The sequence below is a fragment of the Jaculus jaculus genome, chromosome 11, assembly GCF_020740685.1.
Source record: "Jaculus jaculus isolate mJacJac1 chromosome 11, mJacJac1.mat.Y.cur, whole genome shotgun sequence".
In the NCBI taxonomy this organism is placed as follows: Eukaryota; Metazoa; Chordata; class Mammalia; order Rodentia; family Dipodidae; genus Jaculus; species Jaculus jaculus.
The window spans coordinates 98,246,808-98,265,962 of NC_059112.1; positions in this window are offsets into that span (position 1 = coordinate 98,246,808).

The following is a 19,155-nucleotide window of genomic DNA, read 5'->3' on the forward strand; positions in this document are numbered from 1 at the left end:
ATTACTATTAACCCCCATCTATGCTCATGTAAGCAAGCTTACTTAAACTTAGTGGGTCACAAAAGACATCAAAGTAGAAGAGAGAAGAGTTTGAAAAGGAGTTCAGTGGGAAGGGACAAGACAATGTAATGGGTGGTTAATATGATTAAAATGAATTATATGCATGTACAAAAATTGTCACAAAATAAAAATTTTAAATATACTACTCCTAGTTCTCTCTATGTGACATAACCTAGCCTGTAGCATCTAAGTACCATTTATTCTAAAAACTAGTTTGGCCCTTGGCCTAGTGCTCACTCATCGTCTGGGCAAGGAATGAACGAGAATATCCCAGGACAGAACAGTGAGGGAGATGACTGAAAGGGTCTGGAGCGCTTCCCGGGCAGGCCTAAGTTTGCCTGAGGTTATGTCCCAGCACCCACGTGAACAGCTGAGCGAGGCCACACACACCTATAAGGCCAGTGACATAGCTCCAGAGTCAGAGGGGGCCCAATCTAAAGGAAACACATAAATAAACAATGGATGGGACACCCGAAGTTCTCTGGCCTCCACTGAGGACATATGCCTCTCACACACACATGCATATGCCATGTATGCGCATGTATGCACGTGCACACAAAAAAACTCTAGGCTCAGTCTAAAAGGGCCAAGAAAGTCCCACAGAAATTCTTCTACTGGCTGGTTCAATATTGGATTCAAAAAGCACACATGGGGGACTGAAGAGATGGCTCAGCAGTTAAAGTGTTTGCCTGAGAAGCCTAAGGACCCATGTTTGATTCTCGAGGTCCCATGTAAGCCAGATGCACAAGGTGACACAAGCATCTGGAGTTTGATTGCAGTGACTGGAGGACCTGGCGTGCCAATTCATTCTCTCTCTCTCCCCCTCCCTCTCTCCCTCCCTTTCTCTCTCTCTCTCTCTCTCTCTCTCTCTCTCTCTCTGTCTCACACACACACACACACACACACCACATACACACACACACAAAGGCCAGTCTGTTGGGCTTGCCTCAAAAAAAAAGCACACATGTAATGAACTTAAACACATATGTTAAAAATCAGTGAGGTCAGAATGATGTTTCCAAGAAAATTTCAAAAACTTCAATATTGGATCACCTCAGGAGGATTTATTTTTCTGAGAAATAATAATAAAGGGATGGCTGAAGAAATGGCCTAGTGGTTAAGGCACGTGGCTGCAAAGGCTAAGGAACCAAGTTCAATTGCCCAGTACCCAACCCATGTAAGCCAGATACACACAGTGGTACATGCTTAAGTGTATATTGTGGATTACAGTGTTTTCAACTGTATGTAAAGTTTTCTGCTCCTATAGAAAGAAAGGTAATCTTCAAATTATGGTAAACAAAGACTTTGCTATTTTCCTACCATCATTCCTCAACATATCAAATTATGGCATATCCATTGTTGGAATGTGTTAGAACATTTAACTTAAAAGTGCTTTTCAGTGTCCTTAGCCATCATAACTGTCAATTAAGACCACTTTGAGAAGAGCTATCAAGAAAACTGACCACAAATGCTGGTGAAGACGCAGGGAGAGAGGAACCTCCGTCCACTGCTGGCGGGCGGATGCATCTCCAGAGCCCCCAGCGGGTCGTGTGGCGCCAGTCTGTCCACCCACGGTGAAGTTCTTGAGCTCCAACCAGACCCCTCCAGCTACTGGGGATCATTATCTTGGGCCCATTATATTCTTGAGTACAAAGTCTCTCACTTCTCTATTGTCATCTGAGATGTTTCTAAAAGAACAACTTTCCATGACCAACTCTGATTCCTTAAAGCAAAATTTACAGAAGTATTTCAGTGTTTATGGTTTCCCTTTATTGTAATTTTCGTATTTTTAATTAATTAATTTGAGACAAGAGAATGGACACACCAGGGCCTCCAGGGAGGTAAGCTTTACCTTGTCACTGCCAGGCACGTGGCAACATAGGCTTAGGTCATAAATCTCAGAATTTTCAAAGTCAGGAGAGAGTGTTATTAATTGATTCATGGGCCATGAAGGACTAAGCAGGGTTACACATATCTTCATCTCAACGCTCCCGGCGACTTGCCAAAGAAGCCCTTTAACTTCCTCAGCACCTAATTCAATTATAGGATTACAAGTTTTGCTGAGAAGACCCTGTGGATGAGAGCCCAGTGTCCATCACTTTCACTAGCGTTCATTATCGGTCGTGAGAACAAGGAAGAGGTCAAGGAGCAGGACTGTGCCAGGGAGCCGCACATGAGGAACGATGCAGGCATGAGAATTATGCTGAAGTTTCATGCAGAACTGACTGCGATGGCCACAGAAAATATCAACTTTTGCAGATGATTTCGTTTTGTTTTGTGTTCGGTTTTTCAAGGTAGGGTCTCTCTTGCCAAGGCTGACCTGGAATTCATTATGTAGACTCAGGGTGGCATTGAACTCATGGTGATTCTCCTAGCTCTCTCTCCCAAGTGCTGGGATTAAAGGCATATGCCACCATTTTTGGTTTTCACATGATTTTTAAGCCACAAAGTCTGTGGTAGAACATGATACTTCTTCTCCTTCACACCACCCTCAAAAGTACTCACTGAGGACTGGAGAGAAGGCTTAGCAATTAAGACGCTTGCCTACAAAGCCAAAGGGCGCAGGTTTGATTCCCCAGGACCCATGTCAGCCAGATGCACAATGTATCACGTACATCTGGAGTTCATTTGCAGCAGCTGAAGGCCCTAGAGTACCCATTCTCTCTCCCTCCCTTCCTCCCTCCCTCCCATCTCTCTCAAATAAATACAAAAAAAGCCCTCATTGACTCAGAAGACGACCCTTTTTTTATTTTTTGAGACAGGCTCTCACTAGCCCAAACTGACCTTGAACTCATGATTCTCCCACTTTAGCCTTCCAAGTTCTGGGACTGCAAGTGTGTACCACCATGCCTGGCTTTATTTGCCAATTTTTAAATTAGGTTGTCTTTATTGATGGATTGTAGGAATTCTTTATAAATTCTACATACAAGCCACTTATAAAATATATTATTTGATGGTGTCCTTGAAAGCACAAAAGTTTTTAATTTTCTACAAAGTCAGATTTATCTATTGTTTTTCATGCCTTGCTGTCACTTTGAAGAAACTGTTGTCTAATCAAAAGTCATGAAGATTTATGGTTATGTCTTCTAGGGATTTTGTAATTTAACTCTTAGATTTTAGGTCTATGATCTACTGGGGCGAATTGCTGCGCATGATGTTAATAAGGAGGCTCGTAACTTCCTGTGTTTTATTTGCTATGGATGTCCAGTTGCCCAAGGGTCAGAAGACTACTTCCCCTCACAGAATTACTTTGGTTGCTTTGCAAAAAATGCCAGAGTTTATTTGTAGGCTATTAATTTTCTCCCATTGATCTAAGTTGTCTCTGTCTTCCACATTTATGTCCCTCCTATCTACTCTGTGATAATTGCTGCTATTTCCATTCTGAAATAGGGAAGCCAGAGCCTTCCGAATCTTCCTTCTCAAGAACGTCTTCAAATGTTCTCGGTCATGTGCACTTCTATAATAATTTTAGGACCATTTTAAATTATTTAAAAAAAGCACCTGTTGTTTTGATGAGGACTGCACTAACTCCATAGATCAATTTTATACAATATTTTAAAAACATGGGTCTCTTGGGGCTGGGAAAATGGCTCAGTAAATAAAGCACTCACTGCTCAAGCTAGAGTACCAGAGACTGATCTCCAGACCCCACATAAAAAGCTGGAATGTTTAAAATTTAATTTTTAAGTTTAATCCAAGCACTGACACTGACACTGACTGGGACATGGGAGGTGGAGACAGGAGAATTTCTTCCAAGTTCATGGGGAGCACAGCAAAGAATAGGAGAATTCAGAGCAAGAAACCTGGCCTGAAATGAAACAGATGGGGCAAGGGAGAGGAGGGGAGGGGGGACCCAAAATTTGTCCTCTGACCTCTACATGTGCACCATAGCACACACTCTCAAACCCACACACATACACACAGATAAGTGATAATTTTTTACTTTTTAAAAATATTTTATGTATTTGAAAGAGAGGCAGAGAGAAAATGGATATGGCAGGGCCCCCAGCCACTGCAAACAAACTCCAGATGCATGCACCACCTTGTGCACCTGGTTTTATATGGGTACTGGGGAATCGAACCTGGGTTCTTAGGCTTCACAGGCAGGTGACTTAACTGCTAAGCCATCACTTCAGCCCATTATAATAGTTTCTAATTTAAAAAAATTGTCTTCTAACCTTCTAACTGGAGACATATTTGCATTTATCTAACTAAACAATATTAATAATCTATTTCAATGATGTTTTTACATGTTATTGTATATGCCCCATGCTTCCATTATCAAATTTATTCCAAAATATTTTCTTGTTGTTGCTGTGTTTGCAAAAGCTCTTTATTCATTTGGTATTGTTAATGTATAGAAATGGAGTCGATCTCTATCCATCCTTCGACTGTCCAAAAAATTCATAATATTCACTATTAGTTTTAATAAGTGTGTGTCTACAAAGTCTTTAGGATTTCCTAAGTACATCAACCAAAAACTCGTGAGTGATTTTTTTTTCTCCCTCGGCAGACCACAAAGCACCTTCCGGCACTATGACATCCAGGCAGCAGGGAGGCGGCTTCCAGCACAGTTCCAGCGTGAATTCGGAGTCCCGCAGCTGAAGCATGTGATGTTTACATTACAACAGGGACGTACTAACCTGGTTGCTACAGCTGCATTCAGGACCTTCGGGCGGCCGTTTTTACCTACACCCAACCTGCACAGTACTGGGCCCATCAGCATTTCAACATAAGAGTTGGGGGGAAAGACATCAAAGCAGAAGAGGGACGAATCAGAAAGAAGAGAGAGTTCTGTGGAAAGGGAATGAAGAATGGGGGGCAAAAGAAGGTAATGGAAGGGGATTACGATCAAAATAGATAGGTACATGAGTAAAAATCAGCAATGAAAGCATTTTTAAAGGAACAGAAATTATTCAAAAAACAATCTCCTAAGTGAAAATCTGAATCTCAAGGTGGGCTCCTCCGATCCAAGCCTCTCATATCTTTTAACACTGTCACCTTGTTGGCTCTAATGGACTTTTGGGTTTTGTTGGTACGTTACTGATCTTTCACCTCTGAGAATCCATCCCTTCTTTTCTGCAGTTAGTGGCGTGGTCATCTTAAGCTGCTGGCAGAGATGCATGTCCTCTCCCATCCTCAGGACACAGCCTGTGGGAAGCACCAGCTCCTGGGATGGTGTGCCCATTCTCTAATAAATAAATTAATTAATTAAAATTTTTCAGAGTGAGGATAGTGTGATATTCTTTCTGAATATCCATGCTATTTTGTTACAGGTAGCCAGGCTTCCTGTATTCCCTGGCCTCCTTTCACATGTTCATTTCTGGAATCTCCTCCTTCACCCTACTCTTTGTTCTCCTACCTCAATCCCTCTCAAGAGGGCATCACAGTTGACTCAGGTCAAGACACATGGCACAGTTAGAACCCATGTGTTTCCATGCCATGGCTTTCAAATGCAGACCACAAAGTCACGCATATCTCTGCCCTGCTGGGCTTGCTGTCAGCAGAGAAGCACAAGAGTAAATGGACAGAGAGATGGAGTCTGGTGACACCTCATCTGGCTAGTCTGACATGCCAGCCCCTGACTGCCTAGGTACATGGTCCAACAAATCCTCTTTTTTTTACTTTTATTTGCTTTTTATTTTTATTTATTTGAGAGCAACAGACAGAAAAAGAGGCAGAGAGAGAGAAAGAGAATGGGCACACCAGGGCTTCCAGCCACTGCAGACGAATTCCAGATGCGTGCACACCCCCTTGTGCATCTGGCTAACGTGGGTCCTGGGGAAATCGAGCCTCGAACCGGGGTCCTTAGGCTTCACAGGCAAGCGCTTAACTACTAAGCCATGTCTCCAGCCCAAATCCTCTTTTTTATTGGCCCATTAAGGGTGGGTTATCTGTCTGCTGTTCCCGTGTGACCCTGGAGCATGTGTAAGGCATCGCTACCCAGAAGGGACTATTTTAGGATGTTTTCCTCTGTAACTCCTGAGTGGTTTATCTTCCATAATCAGCCTTCACCCATGTGAACTGCCAGGTATAGCAGCACATACCTGTGGTCTCAGGGTTGAGAAGATGAGGGTAGGTATGCTCCTGGGGCTCAAAGGCTAGTATGTCTAGCCAAACCAGTGAACTCTAGGATCTAAGAGAAACCCAGTCTCAAAACTAAGTTGAAGAGTGATTGAGGCAGACACCAAACGCTAACCTCTAGTCTCCACATACACAGGCACATGTGCACACGAGAACCCATAGGCACAAGCTCCCACATGCATGCAAACATGCCAAAAAACTCCCTGCTGATTTTCACTGGGGTCCACATATTCCCCTGATTTAGCTCTACCTTTGGCAGTGACCTTAAGCTCCACGTGCAGCTCCTCAGTGGCAAGTTCCAGGATGCCTTCTCCTGCAGCATGCTGTGCAAACAGTGACTTCACACGCAGGGTCTGGAGCCACCCAGACACCTCTCTGAGACGTTTTTAAGTGAATCCTTCACATGCAAAGCATCAGCTCATGTTTATCGCAAGTTTTCCAGTTCTGTATCAGGGAGGCTGTGTGCTTTCCTCGTTCCCTCAGCTTGGGAACTCCATCCTGGAATCCTAGCGATGGAAAGCTACACTCAGCCTATGATTTTACATCCACTGGCAACTACAGGGGTTTGCAACTCTGGGTACTACAAAAATCACCCCTCTGGCTCAATTCCTTTAGTGTGAGGGACAGGAACTTACTCCAGGAACAAAAAAGGCGCTTTCATCTCCCAGTGCAGATTTATTCACAGAGAGGGGAGTTATGGAGGTCAGAGCTTAGTCCTCCCCTGAGAAAATGGGGTTGGCTTATGATTTGGCACTTTTGTAATTCTGCTCTAAGTAAAGACATACAGTGGTCTTTTACACTTTTACCTGGATCTTAAAGTCCTAAACATGAATTAAAATTTTCCAGCCCTTCTCAGCAGAGTATGGCCACGGGTAGAGGCCTCACTCACTCGGAACCTCAGATTCTTCTTCCATAAATGGGTTCACTAGTAACGCCTGCCTCATGGACTGGGAAGGGCTCACTGGATCAAGGGCTTGGCACCCAAGCAAAAGTATCTGAGCTGGGGTCCTCAGCACCACATAAAGCCTGCCACTCGAGCCTGGGCATCTGCAGTGCCAGCTTCTCTACAGTGAGAAGGAAGGCAGAGACCAGAGAATGCCAGAAGCTTGCTTGCTGTATGCAGCAGGAGAGAGTAAGAGTCCCTACTTCAAATGAGGGTGACGATCAGGATCAATGCCAAAAATGTCCTCTGACCTCCACACATGTGCCATGGCACACATGCACATGCACATGCATGCCCGCGTGCACACCCCCCCAAAAGAACCACCTCATAAATCTATTTTGAGAACTGTGTAAGAAAATGATACAAAATACACTTTAATTATCAGTGCCTTATGAGCACTCTCAAACAGCATGCTATTTTCTTCTTTCTAAACATCTGTGAAAATGGTGATTCTCAAAGATACCTCCCTCTAAGAAGACATGTTCACAGTCCACTCGCAAAACAACAGGTGGCCCAAATGAGTGTGTGTGTGTGTGTGTGTGTGTGTGTGTGTGTGTGTGTGTGTACATATAAACTGTAAGATCCTAGGACTTGCACCAGGAAGAGCCACCGATGGGGTTATGGTGAGGATTGGTGACTGCAGTGAGGAGAGACACAGAGTCACTGGGTTCCTGCGGCAGGATGACCCCAAGTCAATTCTGACTTTATGCCTGAGCATAAAAATACACCAGCACAGCTAGAGAACCTGCCCTTCAGTAGTGACCATGACAACCACAGCCAACATCAGCAGTACTCTTCAGCCAAGAGAGGACAAGGACATTGTATTCAGTTTTCCCTTTCTTTCCAAAGAGCCTCTTGTGGAAAATGGACGCACCTCTGCCTTGTGAGAACTGCCACAAGAGAAAGGACTCGGGACAGGAAATAAGACTGTATCACAGGAGGAGGGTCTTGGAGATATTTAAGTTAGATAACCAAATGAATATGATCCACCTTGTGTTTTTAACTAGGACAGGAACTTATATCACCCTAAATTTTCTGCCAATGATAGCTATGAAATCTGAGCAAAGTTTTTAAAAGCTGTTTGGAGCCACAGGACAACCACGGTAGTTAGAGCTGAGGAGGCAAGACTGGGAAGAGATTAGAGCAGTATTGAGATGGGTGCTGTGCAAGTCAGCACCTCCTATTTGATGCATTTGCCAGTGCATAATGCACCTCTCAGAGGTTAAGCAGAGAGCAGCAACGTGGGACTCACAGGGAGCCCACTTTCGAAGCTAGAGAGGCAAGAACTTAGCTTCAGGATCACCTATGCACTCAAAATTGGAAGGTCCTAGATCTTGGAGAAAAATCCAAGGATTGAGCCAATGATTCTACATACAATTTTTCCTAAATGCATTTTATTTTTTGCAAGCTTCAGAGGTATGCATGGGGTGTGTGTGTGTGTGTGTGAGAGAGAGAGAGAGAGAGAGAGAGGGAAAGAGAAAGAGAAGGAGAGAGGGAGGGAACAAAATCTTGGGAAATCAGTAAAAGAGCATGTTCTTTTATTTTTATTTTTATTGATTTATTTATTTATTTGAGAGTGACAGACACAGAGAGAAAGACAGATAGAGGGAGAGAGAGAGAATGGGCGCGCCAGGGCTTCCAGCCACTGCAAACGAACTCCAGACGCATGCGCCCCCTTGTGCATCTGGCTAACATGGGACCTGGGGAACCGAGCCTCGAACCGGGGTCCTTAGGCTTCACAGGAAAGCGCTTAACCGCTAAGCCATCTCTCCAGCCCATCTTTTTTTAAAAGATTTTTTTTTTGAGGCAAGCTCAACAGACTGGACTTTATGAGTAAGGGAGTGAGCGAGAGAGAGCGAGTTGGTGTGCCAGAGCCTCAACCACTTTAATCAAACTTCAGATGAATGTGCCACCTAGTGGGCATGTGCAACCTTGCACACTTGTGTCACGTTGTGCATCTGGCTTATGTGGGATCTGAAGAGTCAAACATGAGTCCTTAGGATCTGCAGGCAAGCTCCTTAACTGATAAGCTATCTCCCCAACCCAAGAAAGCATGTTCTGAGCAGCTTACAAGCAAGAGTTGAAGAGACACAGACACATTTGGAGCTCCCAGAATGCAAAAGCCGATAGGCTCTGTGTAAAGGAAAAACTGATTTGAAGCTGTCAGTGGCCTTTGAATTTGGGGTTGTGGATTAGGGTCAGTTTTCACAAAACCCAGAGCCCAGCCTTTTCTAAAGCAGAGTGACCTGCTTGTCTTTCTCTCACCTAGAAAATAAATTAATCTCCTGTAGAGCCTGAACTATTGTGTTGGGTGTGTGTGTGTGTATGTGATCTGTGTGTGATCATGTTTGCACTGACAACCTCTGGTGTCAGTCAACACCTCTGAGGCAGGTTCTCTATCTCAAATAAATAAATAGAAATGTATATAAATAAATAATATAATATAAAAACAAATAAAATGTATTATTGTGAGTGAAAGAGAGGGAGAATGGGCCCAGGGCCTCCAGCCACTGCAAACGAACTCCAGATGCATGTGCCACCTTGAGTATCTGGCTTAAGTGGGTACTGGGGAACCAAACCTGGGCCCTTAGGCTTCACAAGCAAGCACCTCAACTGCTAAGCCAATCCAAATAAAGTAGTTTTTAAAAAAAAAATAAAAGAAATAAAAAATTTAAAACTCACATGTCTAGTGACTCAAGTTTACAACTAAATAATGATTTTAACAGAAGATGAGATGGCAGGAAAAAATGAGTTAAATAAACATAATTAATGTGTGTAGGCTAAGACATGAGTGGAGGGAAGACAAATAGGAATGTGATAAGTAGGACATGTTGATAAGTTTAACCACATATAGTAATTCAGAAATAACTGAAAAGAAATATTTGAAAAGAGAGGAAAAGTTTCCAAACTGATAGATACAGAAACAGCCTCATTGGTAGAATACTTTCCTAACATCCCCAAAGCCCTCAGTTCAATGCCATAAAACCAGGCATAGCAACACATGCTGTAATCTCAGCACTGAGGAGGTGGGAGGATCAGAAGTTCAATGTCATCTCTGGCTACATAGTGAACGTGAGGCCAACCTGGAATACATGAAACCTTGCCTCAAAAAAAGAAAAAGAAAAGAAAAAAGTACCTCTACAAACACAGAGGAAACATATAAAATATCTAGGCACACTAGTGTAAACTAAAGACAAAAAGGCAAGGCTCCACGGGGCAAAGGAAAGAAAAGGTGTTGTTTTCCAGCAAAAAAAAAAAAAAAGAAAGAAAGAAAAGATTTCTTACAGCAGATTTCTCAACTGAATAGACAGCTCCTAAAAGGCAATAAGAGGCATCTTTAAAATATTGACAGAAAATGACTAGTGGCCTCAAGTTGTGTTCATGACAAAAAAGTGAAGGTTGAATAAACACATGCTTCAGTAAATAAACCCAGAAATTTAGTTACAACAGAGATGCTGGGCTAATTAGAGAGGGCTCATCAGGTAAAAGAGAAAAGGCCAGACACTTAAGAAAAGAATACTGTATCTGTTACTTCCTCATTACTAGGGCAAAAGACCCAGGCTGAAGCATCTTAAGTAAGGAGAAGAGTTAAATTTCACTTACAGATGGGGGGGGGGCGGTCCCTCACAGCAGGAAAAGCTTGGCAACATCAGGAACTGGTGTCACATCATCACATCAGCATCCAGGAAACACAGAGGTTAAAAACAGGAAGCCGAGCTGGGCTGTAACACCTCAAAACCCACCCCTCACCCCCCACCCCCCCACTCCCCCACAAGACACAAGAGTCAATGCTAGCCATTTTACATTCAACCCACTCACAAACACAGAGCTAAACTTAAAATTAATATTGGCTGCTGAAACATTGATAATACATCTTATACTATTTACTGCCTCTTTCAAACTGAATTGTATAATGACAATGGCTTAGAAAAGCAGATAGGGCAAACAGAAATAAAATGCTGTTTCTAACTTTGAAAAATAATAAAGTGAGCTTCAGTAAGTTAATATTGCATATTGCAATTTTCACAGAAGCCACTAAAACAAATAAAAATGTATACTTATATTTCAAAAATGGGAAAAATGGAGTAACAAAATATAATTTAGAAACCTAAATGAAATCATACAAGCATAAACAAAATCATTGTGATGTATTTTAACATGAATGTTTTAGTAATTAATATTAAATATCAATAAATAAATAATCCAATTAAAGCATTTTGGGGAGATGGGGTTTCAAGGAAGGGTCTCATCTTGTAGTTCCAGGCTCCCTTGACCTCACAGCTATACTCCTACCTCATCATCACAAATGCTGGAATTAAAGATATGTGCCTGGGAAAATTACAGATTTTTAAAAAATATTTTATTTGGAGCTGGAGAGATGGCTTGGCAATTAGGGTGTTTGCCTGCAGGGCCAAAGAACCTCCTAGGACCCACATAAGCCAGATGCACAAGGTGGCACATGTGTCTGAAGTTCGTTTTCAGTGGCTGGAGGCCCTGGAGCACCTATTTTCTCTCTCTCTCTCTCTCTCTTTCTCTCTATCTCCCCCTCTCTCATGCTTTCAAATAAATAAAATTTTAAAACTATTTTATTTGAGAGAGAGAGAGAGCAAGTGAATGGGCATGTCGGGCCTGTAGCCACTGCAATGAACTACGGATATATGTAATACGTGGTGCATCTAGCTTATGTGGGTACTGGAGAATCAAACCTGCTCCTTAGGCTACCTTTCTTAATCAAAAAATACTCAAAAATAGGTTGTTACCTGCTGTAAGAAACATGGAAGGACAGGACATGGGAGTAAGAACATTTTTACTCCACGATTGTGTCTTGTTCTGACCTCAGGCCTTCGGAAGCAGGCCCTTCAAGAATAACCTTGATTCTTAGTATCCAAAGGAGGCTCACTTTGCAATTACCTCTATCCAGAATGAGTTCCTCAATTACCCTGAACATCAAAACTTGAAAGAAGGTTGAGTTATACTCAAAGACCTGTGGAGAAATTTTCCAGCAGAAGAGGCTGACAAAAACATGCAGAGAAATAACTGGAAATTCCTCTTAACCAAGTTGTGATATCAGAGAAAGAGAGAGAAAAGAATGATCCAGGGCTGGAGAGATTAAAAAAAAAAAAAAGAAAGAAAGAAAGAAAGAAAAGAAAAGAAAGAATGATCTGGGGATAGAGAGATGGCTTAGCCATTAAGGTGTTTGCCTACAAAGCCAAAGGAGCTTGGTTCAATTCCCCAGGACTGACATAAGCCAGATGCACAAAGTGGTGCATGCATCTGGAGTTTATTTTCAGTGGCTGTAGGCCCTGGTGTGCCCATTCTCTCTCTCTCTCTCCCTCCCTCTCTCTCTCTCTCTCAAATAAATAAATGATCCTTCCATCAGTCTGGTTGGTTAAGGATACAACAGTCATTGGTTTTAACCAAAGAAGACAGAAGCATATAAAATTCTTTCACATGTATACTTAAAGCTACAAAATGGGTTTAGAATTTAAATTAAAAAAAGAAAATTCGGGCTGGAGAGATGGCTTAGCGGTTAAGCACTTGGCCTGTGAAGCCTAAGGACCCAGGTTCGAGGCTCTATTCCTCAGGACCCACGTTAGCCAGATGCACAAGGGGGCACACGCATCTGGAGTTCGTTTGCAGTGGCTGGAGGCCCTGGCACGCCCATTCTCTCTCTCTTTCTCTCTGCCTCTTTCTGTCTGCCTCTCTCTAATAAATAAATAAATAAAAATTTTAAAAAAAGAAAATTCTACAAGGCATTTCCCTATGTTTTAATGTGTTATATTTGTGAGAAGTAGGGTGTGGTAAAAAGGAAAAAATGTTCCCTTGAAGCACCCACTCCAGAAAGTGGTTCATTCCTAGTGTAGGGTGTCCATCCACTTCCCAGCCCTCAGAGGTCCGTCAGCCTCCTCCAGCGTGAACAGTCCACTTCCCAGCCTGTAGAAAGTTGACCACCTTCACCATGTATTCATCCACGTCCTGTCCATAGAAGGTCAGCCTTTTTCATCATGTGTGATCTGCTTCCCAGTCACTAGAAGGTCAGCCTTCTTCATCAGGCATGATCCACTTCCCAGTCACTAGAAGGTTGGCCTTCTTCTAAAATGCAGTCCTAGCCTCACTTCTTTGTCACCTCTCCCTATGAAATTCAGCTGAAAGTGGCAAAGGCTTGTTGCCTATTCTATATAGAAGCATAGCTCCCTCTCTTCTCCAGAGATCCTGAGACATCAGCAAACACTGTCCCAGTCAACTGGATCATCTCCAACTCAGAACCCCTTCTAAGCTTGTGGCTGAACACCCACCTGTCCAGGTTTGCCCTGGTCCTTGAATCTAGCTGCAGGAGTGCCAGACTCATACTGAATAGTTGGCATAGTGAGGCATATGTGTAGACCACAGCCCAGCCAAAAACCTAATACTGCAAGCCGGCCGTGGTGGTGCATGCCTTTAATCCCAGCCCTCGGGAGGAAGAGGTAGAGAATCACTGTGAGTTCGAGGCCACCCTGAGACTCCATAGTGAATTCCAGGTCAGCCTGAACTAGAGTGAGACCTTACCTCGAAAAACAAACAAAAAAAACTAATACTGCAAAGTCTCAAAATTACATCAATCTATCAGCGAACAAGATTTCTCAAAGACCACGTCATCCAACCTTATTTTCTCTGTACTTCTGGCACTTACTCATGTACTTACTGTGTGTTCTATGAAAGCTGTAACTCCCAAGGTCCTCCTGCTCTCTATACTCCTGCTTGTAATACACCATTCCTGAAAATGACTTACCATCTCACTACCTTCCAAACCTAAGTGGTCTACCCCTAGTTATTTTGTTAAATGATATTTTCCTCCTCATTGCTGCCAGGTTTAAAATGATGAATCTTAGTCATGCCTTAATCAAATGATACAAGTTCCCTTTAAAAATTCAACCAGTACGTTGTACCTAATCTTTGCTAGATAGTGATGTACTTAGGACATAGCCGGTAAGCCTGATGAAGTTTTTACTTCCATCAAATCCTCAAAAGAAAATTTCAAAGAGTGTAAATTCTGGGGCTGGAGAAATGGCTTAGCAGTTAAGGCATTTGCTTGCAAAGCCAAAGGATCCCAGTTTGATTCTCCAGGACTCAAGCCAGATGCAGAAAGGGGGTTGGTACAAGCATCTGGAATTCATTTGCAGTGGCTGGTGGGCACCCCCCTTTCTCTTAAATAAATAAATATATTAGTGAAAAAAAATTAAATGAAAATTTTCTGGCTGGATTGCTTAGTTGAAAAGGTACAGCAGGGCTGGAGAAGTGGTAGGGTGGTTTGATTCAGGTGCCCCCATAGGTGTTCTGAATGCTAGGTTCCAAGTTGAGGGAGATATGGGAAGTAACGCCTCCTGGAGGGAGTGTATTGTTGGGGGCGGGCTTATGGGTGTTATAACCAGTGTCCCCATGCCAGTGTTTGGCACACTCTCCTGTTCCTGTTGTCTACCGTATGTGGGCCAGGGGCTGATGTCCACCCTCTGCTCATGCCATCGTTTTCCCCTGCCATAGAGTAGCTTCCTCTCGAGCCTGTCAGCCACAATAAACCTCTTCTTCCCAGAAGCTGCTGTTGGTTGGGAGATTTCTACCAGCAATGCGAACCTGACTGCAACAGGTGGCTTAGTGGTTAAGACACTTGCCTGTGAAGCCGATGTACTCATGTTCAACTCTCCAGGTCCCACGTAAGCCAAACACATGGTGAAACAAGTGTGCAAGGTTGCAAATGCACACAGGGGGCACACGCAGCTAGAGTTTGATTGCAGTGGCTGGAGGCCATGGTGTACCAATTCTCCTTGGGCTTGCCTCAAATTAAAAAATATATATATATATATAGTAAAGTCCTCTTTGTTAAAAGTTTACCAAGTCTATGCTTTAAATTTTAGGCTTATGCATGACAAGGGCTTTTCCTGTGCCTGGGATACCCATCTGGACATTCTCCTTACTTGAACTGGGACCACAGTTATAGTATTCCTACCCAGTCCTGTGTCATAAGACTCCTACCCAGTCCTGCAGCTGCAGCTGTAATGCTCCTGCTAAGCCACATGGACAGCTACAGCACTCCTACCCAATCCTTAAACGGCAGTTACCTTCTTGTTTGCTGGGACAGAACACCTGGTCAGAAGCAGTTGTTGGTAGGAAAGGGTTTATTTCAGCTGACAGTCTTGAGGGAAAGCTTCAGGCATGAAAGCCTGGTGGAGCTGAAGTTGGGCATCACACTTTGCCACAGCAGCTGGGAAGCAGCAGTAACACTGAACTGGCGCTGGCAAGAAGGGCTTAAGCAAAAATACTCCAAGGCTCACCACTAGCAACACATGTCCTTCAGGAAGGCTTCTCTTCCCAAATGGCAACCAGCTGGGGACTGAGTATGGGCTTAATCATAAACACATGAGACAATGGGGAACATTTTATATTCAAACACCACACAGCTACAACAAAACCAACCTGCAAAACATCCTAACTCTTCTCCTCCCAGGAAGTTGGTGAGTTCATGGCTAACAGACAAATGTTATTCTTTTCCAAGATTAACCATCCCACTACTAGTTCTCAGTGTGGTCAAGGTTCTTGCCTGCAAAGCCAAATGGCCCCAGTACCCAGGTAAAGCCAGATTCACAAAGTGGCGTGTGTATCTTGAGTTTGTATGCAGCAGCTGGAGGCCCTGGTACACCCATATTCATTCATTTATTCTCTCACTCTCTGTCCCTCTTCCAATTAAATAAATAATATTTTTTAAAAGAGTTGCTGCCAAAATAAGTCACTTGAGCTAAAATAAAGACCTGAAAATAAACACACACAGCTCCAGAAAATAATAATCCATTTATATAAATGGAATGCAACATTGCCTTATTTCTGGTGGCACTAGGCCAAATTTCTAAAGTAATAATAACAATGTTCACGAAAGGCCATCATGAAAAATTATCATTTCAAGCAGCCTTGGACTCAGAGCCAATTTACACCCATCCACTGAAGCTTGCTCAGAGCTCTTGGGACTTGAGAATTGTATACCCAAAGGGCAGAGACATAGATTCCATCTACTTATGAAGGATTTGTAAAGTCCTGCTGCAAAGGTTGTAGGGGAGAAAGATCAACCCCTGGCATGTGCCACCCTCACCAGTACAGTTATAGATAGTCACATCCAAAGTGAGTGGGGGGCTACAGTAAGAAAGTAAGAGAATTCTCTCCCCAATGCATAATAAACTATCACCTAAGATAGATCAAATAACAGAACAGAACAGAGGGAAACCACCAGCAGTCCACACAGAATTCAGTACTATCCACTGAGGCCTCTAATGCAACTGAAGGAGGATTATATAAAAAAATAAAAAAAATAAAAAAAAAACTAAAACTCAGTATTTGTAAATATAAAACTTTTTTTCAAAGTTGAAAAAAATTGCATTACTAATTATTCACAAAAAGGTAGATCAAGGGCTGGAGAGATGGTTTAGCAGTTAAGGTGCTTGCCTGAAAAACTAAAGGACCCAGTTTTTGATTCCCAGGACCCACGCAAGCCAGATACACAAGGTGACACATACATTTGGAGTTCATTTGCAGTGGCTGGAGACCCTAGAATGCCATTCCCCCGCTTCCTCTCCCCTTCCTCCTCTCCCTCCCTCCCTTCCTCCCTCCCTCCCTCTCTCTCAAATAAATAAAAATAAAATTTAAAAATATTCTATTTTAAAAAGGTAGATGTGGGCTAGAGAGATGGGTTAGCGGTTAAGCGCTTGCCTGTGAAGCCTAAGGACCCCGGTTCGAGGCTCAGTTCCCCAGGACCCACGTTAGCCAGATGCACAAGGGGGCGCACGCGTCTGGAGTTCATTTGCATTGGCTGGAAGCCCTGGCGCGCCCATTCTCTCTCTCTCTCCCTCCCTCCCTCCCTCCCTCCCCTCCTCCTTTTCCTCCTCCTCCTCCTCCTCCTTCTTCTCTCTCTCTCTCTCTCTATCTCTCTGTCTCTTTCTCTCTCTGTCACACTCAATTAAATAAATAAAAATGAACAAAAAAAGGTAGATCAATAATATAGAAGTATTAAAAAGAACCTAGTGTTTCCTTCAATCTCTCTCCTCAGTGTATTTTTTCTTTGAGAATTTTCACACATGAACATGGTGTAACTTCATCAGTCTCCTCCCATTGCCTTCTCTTGTCCTCCTCCCCCATCCCCACTCCACTGAACCCCTTTTTCTTCTCAACTAGTCTCTCTTCTACTATGCTATGTTTCTTGCGGTTATTGTTTTGGTTTGCTTGGTTGAAGTTTTTAGTTTCTTTGTTTTCACCCTCTCCCATCACTTATGTCTTAAAAGCTTCCATTGTAGAGGTCTTTCACCTCCTTAGCTGGGTTTATTGCTGTGACATTTTCTTTCAGGCTATTGTGAATACTATTTTGTTCCTTGATTTCTTTTTCAGTGTGTTCTTATTGAAACATAGACAAGCTATGATTTTTTTTGCATGCTGATCTTGAGTCCTGCAACTTTTCTGTAAGGGTTTGTTAAATCTCGGCTTTCTAGTAGATTCTAAACTGTGAAACTGCTAGAGGAAAATAGGGAAAATACTTCTAGATTCAAGAAATGGCAAAGACTTTTTGAAAGACTCCAGTAGCTCAGGAAATATAAAGGATGGATAAATGGGGCTGTACAAAATTTAAAGGCTTTTGCAGAGCAAAGAAAACAATGGGAGCGGGGGAGATAATCTGCAGAACATTATGAATTCTTTGTTAGGTACTCTTCTGATGGTATTAATATCCAGAATATGCAATGAAGCTAAAAATTAAACACACTAAAAACAAATCATCTAATCAATATGTGGGTGGATAAATTGAGCTATTATCAAAAGAAAAGTACCAATGGTTGATAGAAACATGAAAATATGCCAATGCCCTTAGCCTCCAAGAAATGGAAATCAAAACTGTATTGAGATTGCAGCTCTCATCCCTGTCAGAATGGCTATCATTAAACAAACAACAAATGCTGATAAGGATTTAGGGAAAAGGAACCTTTACACACTGCCAGTGGAGATGTAAATTAATGCATACACCATGGAAATCAGTATGGAAAGTCTAGAAATAGAACTATCATATATGATCCATCTCTACCACTGCTGGGAAAATACCCAAAGGAATGTAGGTCAGCACTCCAGAGACAACTGCTTACCCATGATTATACCACACCTTTCAAAAGAGTCAATGCATGCAATGGGCATAGCTGTCCATCAACAGAGGGATGGATGAAGAAAATATAGTATTTACACTCAGTGGAAAGTCATTCAGCCATAAGAAAGAATAAAATCTTACCATTTCCAAGAAGACAGATGGAATTAGAGATCATCATGATAAGTGAAATAAGCCAGACCGAGTAAGACAAATATCACATGCTTTCTCTTACATGTGGAACCTGGGATATACACGTTATATACGTTTGGTACATAAAAATAGAAAGAAACTATTGAGGAGACAGGACAGTAAAATGGAGAGACAATGGTCAAAGTACGTGATGTACTTGAACAACAATGTCACTATGAAGGTCACCACTTTGTATAATATATATATATATATATATATATATATATATATATATATATATATAATTTATATAATAACTTATATAATATTATATATATACATATATATATATAATTTGTTTTAACTCTATTGAACAGACAGAAACAGGCAACATGAGGATGCAGACACAGACAACATGTGGATACTGAAACACACAACAAGGGATGCTGACGCAAACAACCCGAGGGTGCTGACACAGACAACAAACTGATGCTCACACAGACAACTCGAGGACGCTGAAACAGACACGTGGATACTGACACAGACACCATAGGATGCTGACAGGCACAGCATGTGGGTGCTGACACAGACAGCACGTGGTGTTCACACACACACGAGTGTGCCGACATGGTCAACACATGCATGCTGACACAACACGAGGATGACGACGCAGACGGCCCGCGGACGTGGAGGCCGCCGGCACGAGAGCGAAGGAGATAGACACACAGAACACTCAACTCCTACCAAACCAGAGACGCAGAGACAGACAGGCTCCAAAGACCTCATCACTGAAATA